The sequence below is a fragment of the Ovis canadensis genome, chromosome 3, assembly GCF_042477335.2.
Source record: "Ovis canadensis isolate MfBH-ARS-UI-01 breed Bighorn chromosome 3, ARS-UI_OviCan_v2, whole genome shotgun sequence".
Classification (NCBI taxonomy): domain Eukaryota; kingdom Metazoa; phylum Chordata; class Mammalia; order Artiodactyla; family Bovidae; genus Ovis; species Ovis canadensis.
Window position 1 is genome coordinate 46372119 of NC_091247.1, and position 10299 is coordinate 46382417.

Below are 10299 nucleotides of genomic sequence, written 5' to 3' on the forward strand. Positions count from 1 at the left end.
CTAGTCAAGGCTATGGTTTTTCCAGTGGTCATGTATGGATGTGAGAGTTGGACTGTGAAGAAGGATGAGCGCCGAAGAATTGATGCTTTTGAGCTGCAGTGTTGGAGAAGAGTCTTGAGAGTCCCTTGGACTGAAATGAGATCCAACCAGTCCATTCTGAAGGAGATCAGCCCTGGGATTTCTTCGGAAGGAATGATGCTAAAGCTGAAACTCCAGTACTTTGACCACCTCATGTGAAGAGTTGACTCATTGGAAAAGACTCTGATGCTGGGAGGGATTGAGGGCAGGAGGAGAAGGGGACGACCGAGAATGAGATGGCTGGATGGCATCACTGACTCGATGGACGCGAGTCTGAGTGAACTCCAGGAGTTGGTGATGGACAGGGAGGCCTGGCGTGCTGCGATTCATGGGGTCGCAAAGAGTCGGACACGACTGAGCAACTGAACTGAACTGAACTGAACCCTTTCTGATGGCTGCTATCAGAAAACAAAACAGGAATTACCCGGCAGTCCAGCAGTTAGTGCTCCACAATTCCACTGCAGGGGTCACAGGTTCAGTCCTTCATTGGGGAACTAAGATTCTGTGATCCCGCAAGCCATGTGGCATGGCTAAAAAAAATTACTTCACACAGCTTAAAAACAAGTTATTAAATATATTAATGTACTATCATATTAATATATAATTATATATTAGTATACTTTATGTTTTGATATATAAACATAATTAATATATGATTTTATTTAACATACATTTAACTGGTTTCAAAGTAACTAATGTTTATTTCATATATAATTTAAATATATATGTATTTTATCATTTCTGTCATGAATTCTTCTGTAACCATGAGTTGTTTTATAGAAATATTTTAGAGTCTGCAAAGTGAAAGTGTGAAAGTCCCTCACTCATGTCCAATTCTGCCACCCCATGGACTGTGTAGCCTGCCATGCTCCTCTGTCTATGGAATTCTCTAGGCCAGAATACTGCAGTGGGTAGACATTTCCCTCTCCGGGGAACCTTCGTAACTCAGGGATGGAGGCCAGGTCTCCTGCATTGCAAGTGAATTCTTTACCATCTGACCCACCAGGGAAGCCCAGAGTCAACAAACCGAAAGGCTTTTTCTAGCTTTTTAAAAAAGTTATTTTCTTACTTAATTGCACTAACTGATCAGAGAATGTTGACTGTGCAATATTAATCCTTTGACGTGTCTTGTGGCTAGCTTTATGGCTTAGTGCTATGGTTTCTTTTTACAAAGTTCCATGTGTTCCTAAAATAATACATACTCTCCAATGGTTCTATATACAGATTTATGTAAGTTTATTTCTATTACTTTATAATATATGTGCTCAGTCATTCATTTGTGTCTGAATCTTTGCAGCCCCATGAACTGTAGCTCCCAGACTCCTCTGTCCACAGGAATTTCCAGGCAAGAATATTGGAGTGGGTTGCCATGCCCTCCTCCAGGGGATCTTCCCAATCCGGGGATCGAACTCACATCTCCTGGCTGCACTGGCAGGAAGATTCTTTACCACTAGCTGCACCTGGGAAGCCCTTTAAAATATATAAAATATATTTATATACATATTTTCTAAAATATGTATATTACTAAATATGTATGTTCAGTTCAGTTCAGTCACTCAGTCGTGTCCAACTCTTTGCAAACCCATGAACTACAGCACACCAGGCCTCCCTGTCCATTGCCAACTCCCAGAGTTTATTCAAACTCATCTCCATTGAGTTGGTAAAGCCATCCAACCATCTCATCCTCTGTCATCCCCTTCTCCTCCTGCCTTCAATCTTTCCCAGCATCATGGTCTTTTCAAATGAGTTAGTTCTTCACATCAGATGGCCAAGTATTGGAGTTTCAGCTTCAGCATCAGTCCTTCCAAAGAATATTCAGGACTGATTTCCTTTAGGATGGACTGGTTGGATCTCCTTGCAGTTTGAGGGACTCTCAAGAGTCTTCTCCAACACCACAGTTCAAAAGCATCAATATTTCGGCACTCAGCTTTCCTTATAGTCCACTCTCACATACATACATGACTACTGGATAAAACATAGCTTTGACTAGATGGACCTTTGTTGGTAAAGTCATGTCTCTGCTTTTTGGGTTTCCCTGGTGGCTCAGAGGTTAAAGCATCTGCCTGCAATGCAGGAGACCTGGGCTCGATCCCTGGGTTGGAAAGATCCCCTGGAGAAGGAAATAGCAACCCACTTCAGTATTCTTGCCTGGAGAATCCTGTGGATGGAGGAGCCTGGTGGGCTACAGTCCACAGGGTCGCAAAGAGTCAGACACGACTGAGTGACTTCACTCACTCACTCACTCTGCTTTTTAATATGCTGTCTAGGTTGGTCATAACTTTTCTTCCAAGGAGCAAGTGTGTTTTAATTTCATGACTGCAGTCACCATCTGCAGTGATTTGGAGCTGCCCAAAATAGTCTGTCACTGTTTCCACTGTTGCCCCATCTATTTGCCATGAAGTATGGGACCAGATGCCATGATCTTAGTTTTCTGAATGCTGAGTTTTAAGCCAGCTTTTTCATTCCCATTTTTTACTTTCATCAAGAGGCTCTTTAGTTCTTCTTCACTTTGTGCCATAAGGCTGGTGTCATCTGCATATCTGAGGTTATTGATATTTGATATTGAAATATTGATATTTCTCCCAGCAATCTCAATTCCAGCTTGTGTTTCATCCAGCTCAGCATTTCTCATGATGTATCTGCATATAAGTTAAATAAGCAGGGTGACAATATATAGCCTTGACGTACTCCTTTCCCGATTTGGAACCAGTCTGTTTTTCCATGTCCAGTTCTAACCATTCCTTCCTGACCTGCATACAGATTTCTCAAAAGACAGGTCAAGTGGTCTGGTAATCCCATCTCTTTAAGAATTGTCCACAGTTTGTTGTAGTCCACAGAGTCAAAGGCTTTGTCATAGTCAATAAAGCTGAAGTAGATGTTTCTGGAACTCTCTTGCTTTTTCATGATCCAAAGGATGTTGGCAATTTGAACTCTGGTTTGTCTGCCTTTTCTAAATCCAGCTTGAACACCTGAAAGTTCACGGTTCATGTACTGTTGAAGCCTGGCTTGGAGAATTTTGAGCATTACTTCTAGCGTGTGATATGAGTGCAGTTGTGTGGTAATTTGAGCATTCTTTAGCATTGCCTTTCTTTGGGATTAGAATGCAAAATTACCTTTCAGTCCGGTGGCCACTGCCGAGAGTTCCCAATTTGCTGACATATTGAGTGCAGCACTTTCACAGCATCATCTTTTAGGATTTGAAATAGCTCAACTGGAATTCCATCACTTCCACTAGCTTCATTCATAGTGATGCTTCCTAAGGCCCACTTGACTTCACATTCCAGGATGTCTGGCTCTAGGTTGGTGATCACAACATCTTGATTATCTGGGTCGTGAAGATCTTTAATATATAGTTCTTTGTATTCTTGCCATCTCTTCTTTATATCTTCTGCTTCTTTTAGGTCTATACCATTTCTGTCCTTTATTGTGCCCATCTTTGCATGAAATGTTCCGTTGGTATCTCTAATTTTCTTGAAGAGATCTCTAGACTTTCCCGTTCTATTGTTTCCCTCTATTTCTTTGCATTGATTGCTAAGGAAGGCTTTCTTATCTATCCATGCTATTCTTTGGAACTCTGCATTCAAATGGGTATATTTTTCCTTTTCCCCTTTGCCTTTCACTTCTCTTCTATTCAAAGCTATTTGTAAGACCTCCCCAGACAGCCATTTTGCTTTTTTGCATTTCTTTTCTTTGGGGATGGTCTTGTTCCCTGTCTCCTGTACAATGTCATGAACCTCTGTCCATAGCTCATCAGATACTCTGTCTATAAGTTCTAGTCCCTTGAATCTATTTCGCACTTCCACTGTATAATCATAAGGGATTTGATTCAGTCATACCTGGATGGTCTAGTAGTTTTCCCTACTTTCTTCAATTTAAGTCTGAATTTGGCAATAATGAACTCATAACTGAGCCACAGTCAGCTTTCAGCCTTGTTTTTGCTGACTGTATAGAGCTTCTCCATCTTTGGCTGCAAAGAATATAATCAATCTGATTTCAGTATTGACCATCTGGTGATGTCTGTGTGCAGAGTCTTCTCTTGTGTTGTTGGAAGAGGGTGTTTGCTGTGACCAGTGCGTCCTCTTGGCAACACTCTTATTAGCCTTTGCCCTGCTTCATTCCGTATTCCAAGGCCAAATTTGCCTGTTACTCCAGGTATTTCTTGACTTCCTACCTTTGTACTCCAGTCCCCTATAATGAAAAGGACATCTTTTTTGGCAGTTAATTCCAGAAGGTCTTGTAGGTCTTCATAGAACCATTCAACTTCAGTTTCTTCAGTATTACTGGTTGGGGCATAGACTTGGATTACTTGATATTGAAATGTTTGCCTTGGAAACGAACACAGATCATTCTGTCGTTTTTGAGATTGGATCCAAGTACTGCATTTCAGACTCTTTTGTTGACTATGATGGCTCTTCCATTTCTTCTAAGGGATTCCTGCCCACAGTAGTAGACATAACGGTCATTGAGTTAAAATCACCCATTCCAGTCCATTTTAGTTTGCTGATTACTAAAATATCGATGTTTACTCTTGCCATCTCCTATTTGACCACTTCCAATTTGCCTTGATTCATGGAACTAACATTCCAGGTTCGTATGCAATACTGCTCTTTACAACATCAGACTTTACTTCCATCACCAGTCACATCCACACCTGGGTGTTGTTTCTGCTTTGGCTCCATCCCTTCATTCTTTCTGGAGTTATTTCTCCACTGATCTCCAATAGCATATTGGGCACCTACTGATCTGGGGAGTTTATCTTTCAGTGCCTTATCTTTTTGCCTTTTCATACTGTTCATGGGGTTCTCAAGGCAAGAATACTGAAGCGGTTGCCATTCCCTTTCAAGTGGACCACATTTTGTCAGAACTCTCCACCGTGACCCAGACTTCTTGGGTGACCCTGTACTGCATGGCTCATAGTTTCATTGAGTTTGACAAGGCTGTGGTCCATGTGATCAGATTGGTTAGTTTCCTGTGATTGTGGTTTTCAATCTGTCTGCCTTCTGATGAAGAAGGGTAAGAGGCTTATGGAAGCTTCCTGATGGGAGAGACTGACTACTGAGGAAATTGGGTCCTGCTCTGATAGGCGGAGCCATGTTCAGTAAATCTTTAATCCAATTTTCTGTTGATGGCTGGGGATGTGTTCAGTTCAGTTCAGTTCAGTTCATTCGCTCAGTCGTGACCAACTCTTTGCGACCCCATGAATCACAGCATGCCAGGCCTCCCTGTCCATCACCAACTCCTGGAGTTCACTCAGACTCACGTCCATCGAGTCAGTGATGCCATCCAGCCATCTCATCCTCGGTCGTCCCCTTCTCCTCCTGCCCCCAATCCCTCCCAGCATCAGAGTCTTTTCCAATGAGTCAACTCTTGGCATGAGGTGGCCAAAGTACTGGAGTTTCAGCTTTAGCATCATTCCTTCCAAAGAAATCCCAGGGCTGATCTCCTTCAGAATGGACTGGTTGGATCTCCTTGCAGTCCAAGGGACTCTCAAGAGTCTTCTCCAACACCACAGTTCAAAAGCATCAATTCTTCGGCGCTCATCCTTCTTCACAGTCCAACTCTCACATCCATACATGACCACAGGGAAAACCAGAGCCTTGACTAGATGGACCTTAGTCGGCAACGTAATGTCTCTGCTTTTGAATATGCTATCTAGGTTGGTCATAACTTTCCTTCCAAGGAGTAAGCGTCTTTTAATGTCATGGCTGCAGTCACTATCTGCAGTGATTTTGGAGCCCAAAAAAATAAAGTCTGACACTGTTTCCACTGTTTCCCCATCTATTTCCCAGGAAGTGATGGGACCGGATGCCATGATCTTCGTTTTCTGAATGTTGAGCTTTAAGCCAACTTTTTCACTCTCCTCTTTCACTTTCATCAAGAGGCTCTTTAGTTCCTCTTCACTTTCTGCCATAAGGGTGGTGTCATCTGCATATCTGAGGTTATTGATATTTCTCCCGACAATCTTGATTCCAGCTTGTGTTTCTTCCAGTCCAGCATTTCTCATGATGTACTCTGCATATAAGTTAAATAAGCAGGGTGACAATATACAGCCTTGATGTACTCCTTTTCCTATTTGGAACCAGTCTGTTGTTCCATGTCCAGTTCTAACTGTCGCTTCCTGACCTGCATACAGATTTCTCAAGAGGCATGTTAGGTGGTCTGGTATTCCCATCTCTTTCAGAATTTTCCACAGTTTATTGTGATCCACACAGTCAAAGGCTTTGGCATAGTCAATAAAGCAGAAATATATGTTTTTCTGGAACTCTCTTGCTTTTGTGATGATCCAGAGGATATTGGCAATTTGATCTCTGGTTCCTCTGCCTTTTCTAAAACCAGCTTGAACATCAGGGAGTTCATGGTTCACGTATTGCTGAAGCCTGGCTTGGAGAATTTTGAGCATTACTTTACTAGCATGTGAGATCCCTCCCTGTTATTTACCTGGGCTAAAGGCAATGCCAGAGAATGCTCAAACTACTGCACAGTTGCACTCATCTCACAAGAGGAGAGTGAAAAAGTTGGCTTAAAACTCAACATTCAAAAACGAAGATCATGGCATCTGGTCCCATGACTTCATGGCAAATAGATGGGGAAACAGTGGAAACAGTGTCAGACTTTATTTTGGGGGGCTCCAAAATCACTACAGATGGTGACTGCAACCATGAAATTAAAAGACGCTTACTCCTTGGAAGAAAAGTTATGACCAACCTAGATAGCATATTGAAAAGTAGAGACATTACTTTGCCAACAAAGGTCCTTCTAGTCAAGGCTCTGGTTTTTCCTGTGGTCATGTATGGATGTGAGAATTGGACTATGAAGAAGGCTGAGCACCGAAGAATTGATGCTTTTGAACTGTGGTGTTGGAGAAGACTCTTGAGAGTCCCTTGGACTGCAAGGAGTTCCAACCGGTCCATTCTGAAGGAGATCAGCCCTGGGTGTTCTTTGGAGGGAACGATGCTAAAGCTGAAACTCCAGTATTTTGGCCACCTCAAGCGAAGAGTTGACTCATTGGAAAAGACTCTGATGCTGGGAGGGATTGGGGCAGGAGGAGAAGGGGACGACCAAGGATGAGATGGCTGGATCATATCACCGAGTCGATGGACGTGAGTCTGAGTGAACTCCAGGAGTTGGTGATGGACAGGGCGGCCTGGCGTGCTGCGATTCATGGGGTCGCAAAGACTCAGACAGGGTGGAGTGACTTTCACTTTCACATAGACCTGTGTTCTCTGTATGTAATTGTGCTCTTCAAATCATCTACACCCCTCCATATGTACATTACTGTATCAAAGACATATCCAGGAGTATTCATAGCTGCCTTATTCACAGTGGCAAATGTGGCAGCCATCTGACTTAGTTGCTTAGATCTCCCTTAAAGACATGCTCTGCTGTGAGGACTGCAGTCAGTTGACACTGCAGTGTACAAGAGCCTGTCAGTACTGCCTTGAGAGAGCTGATTGTAAAAATTTCAGGATATTTTCAAACTGGTTGTTAAAGATAGCCATTCTTAAAAATTGTTTTGCTAAATTATAATTAAATTACATTCAAAACAAAGATAATTTCTCAAAACTCTTCACTTCCTCTTCTATTACTACATTTTCTTATACCTATGCTCTCGAGACTGTTACTCTTTATCTGTGTGGTGGAAAAACTGTGTAATGGTGTCCTATTGGGCATCTTTCCCCAAGTTCATGTTTAGTGATGTGACACTGGTAACTTGAAATTGGCCCTTGTAGTGGGGGGGACACCATGGAAATCAGCCTGTGCTACAAGTTGGACTTCAAAACTTAAAGCAATAAAGAAAATGTTAGTAATGCCGAAAAAACTTAGTGTGTGGTATCTAAAGCTGTCACATTGTGAATAGCACAAAAATTTAAGGAAAATTATTCTAGTGTTAGAAAAGTATTCTAGCGAAGAAGTTGCTCACAACATTGGCAAACAAGTGAAATTCTAATGTACATGTTGGTTGTTTCACTTTCATTTTAGTCATTAATACAAACAAAAATATCAACCAGCATTTATCAGTCAGTTGTAACCATAGGTTGGCTATAGATATAAGAGTTCAGCAAAAAGCAGTGAAAGTATTCTGGAAGAATCAATTGTAGGGGATTTACAGTAAGAAGTATGTATTATTTATAACTTGTGTGCTACAATTCCTTATATTACTAAAATTTATAAGCATAATCAGGCCTTCACTGTAGTTTCAGCCTCCTTCTACACAATTATTCTCCTTTCCCTCTCTCTTATCTAAGGTGTCAGAATATATCTTGTCCTGAAAACATTCCTACTCCTCTCCTTTTATCTTTCACAGAAACTTCCCCCAATAACTCTCTTTCACTTCTAACTCCTTCTTCGTGTCATCTTCCTGAAGGATCCAAACTGACAGCAAACAAATAGTAAATAAATGGAAACAACAGGCAAGCGAATAAACTTAAGAAAGTGATACAGACAATGTTATTGGTGCAGATTGGGATTCCTTTGTGGCTCAGCAGTAAAGAATTCGCCTGCAGTGCAGGAGATGCAGGAGTTAAGGGTTCACTTCCTGGCTGGGGAAGATCTGCTGGAGGAGGGCATGGCTACCCACTCCAGTATTTTTGCCTGGAGAATCCCATGGACAGAGGAGCCTGGTAGGCTACAGTCCACGGGGTGGCAAAGAGTTGGACACAACTGAAGTGACTGAGTACAGCACAATGGTGCTGATTAAATGTAAGAGTATATCTTGTCTGTAACTGTTACATTATGAATAGCACAAAATAAAGAGGAAAATTCTTCTAGTATTGGAAAACTATTATCTTAGCAAAGAATACTATTCGGCAATTAAAAAGGAACAGACCACCCCTATATACAACATGGACGAATGTTATATATACCCTAAAAACCAGTATGTTGATAAAAAGAAGTTAAGAGAAAAAGGACTATATGCAGTATGATTCCATTTATATGAAGTTCTAGAACAGTCAAGGAAATGTGAAATGGTGACCGTTCAGGGAAGGAGCACAAAGGAACTTTCTGGAATGACTGAAATATTCTGTATCTTAATATGATTTACGAGTATACGCACTTGTCAAAAGGCATCCAACTACACATTTAAGATCTATTCATTGCACTGTATATATTTCAATACAAAGGTGCAAAAATAATTCTTCCTATGATGATAAGATTTGTCATTTTCTTCTTGTAGATCTGTCCATTTCTGCTCTATATATTTTGAGGCTATATTATTAGATATCTGCAAATTTATGTATATATAACTGAATCACTTTGCTGTACATAAACTAACACAACATTGTAAATCAACTATTTTTCAGTAAAAACAGTTTAAAAGATAACTGCAAATTTAGAATATTGCTCACGAGTGGAAGCTTTTTTGCTCTTCTACATACACATATAATATGTCCTCCACACTTACTGCTTCTTTTCCCCTCTCTTCTAATGTTCTATTTTCAGTGTTTCAGCATGCTGATTTGGGGTCGGGGTCAAATCACAAGAGGGTCACGTGCAGCCACAGAACTCGCTGCATGCAAACGCCTGGACGTCCCTTCTGTGGTCATTTGCAGCGTCCATACCTCATGGGCTTCCAACTCTAGCTTTGGCTAAGAATCCAGCCGGTGTCTGTTCCAGTGGTCAAAGCAAATCCTCAGCCAAAACAAAGAGCAGCCTGCAGAAAGGTGAGGGAGTAGGGTGTTTCGCAAGTGTTTACATTCCTGATGGAAGAAATACTTGGTTCAGACTTCAGAGAAGGGGTCTGGATATTGCGCGTTGCGTACCCTAACTTTGTGGTGGTGACAGCAGGTTGTAGGGCCAGGAGTGAGGGGGTGGCTGGGGCCTCAGCCTCAGGAAGTAGGGGTTTGGCTGACACTGCACCACGAAGCGACTTAGCATCAGCAGCAGCAGCACCACCACCACGCCTGCTATTTTAAGGCTAGGCTTCTTTTACAGGCGCTTGGTGTAGCGGCAAGGCGTCATTTGAAGCGCCCAAATCCCAAGTGGGAGATGTTGTTGGGGGTGAGGTGGAGATGAGGCTTGTTTGTGGCCACTGGTGGGCGTTTACACCTTCCGATCCCCACCACTATAAAGCGGAGGAACCCAAGCAGCAAACGTGCGGGTCACACACACCTGCACTCTCAGTCACTGGTGGGTGGACCAGGCTCCACCTTCCTCCAGATTGGTCGACTTCCGTTAGCTTTCAAGTCAGGGTAGAAAGTAACTCACGGCTTCCCATTCTCC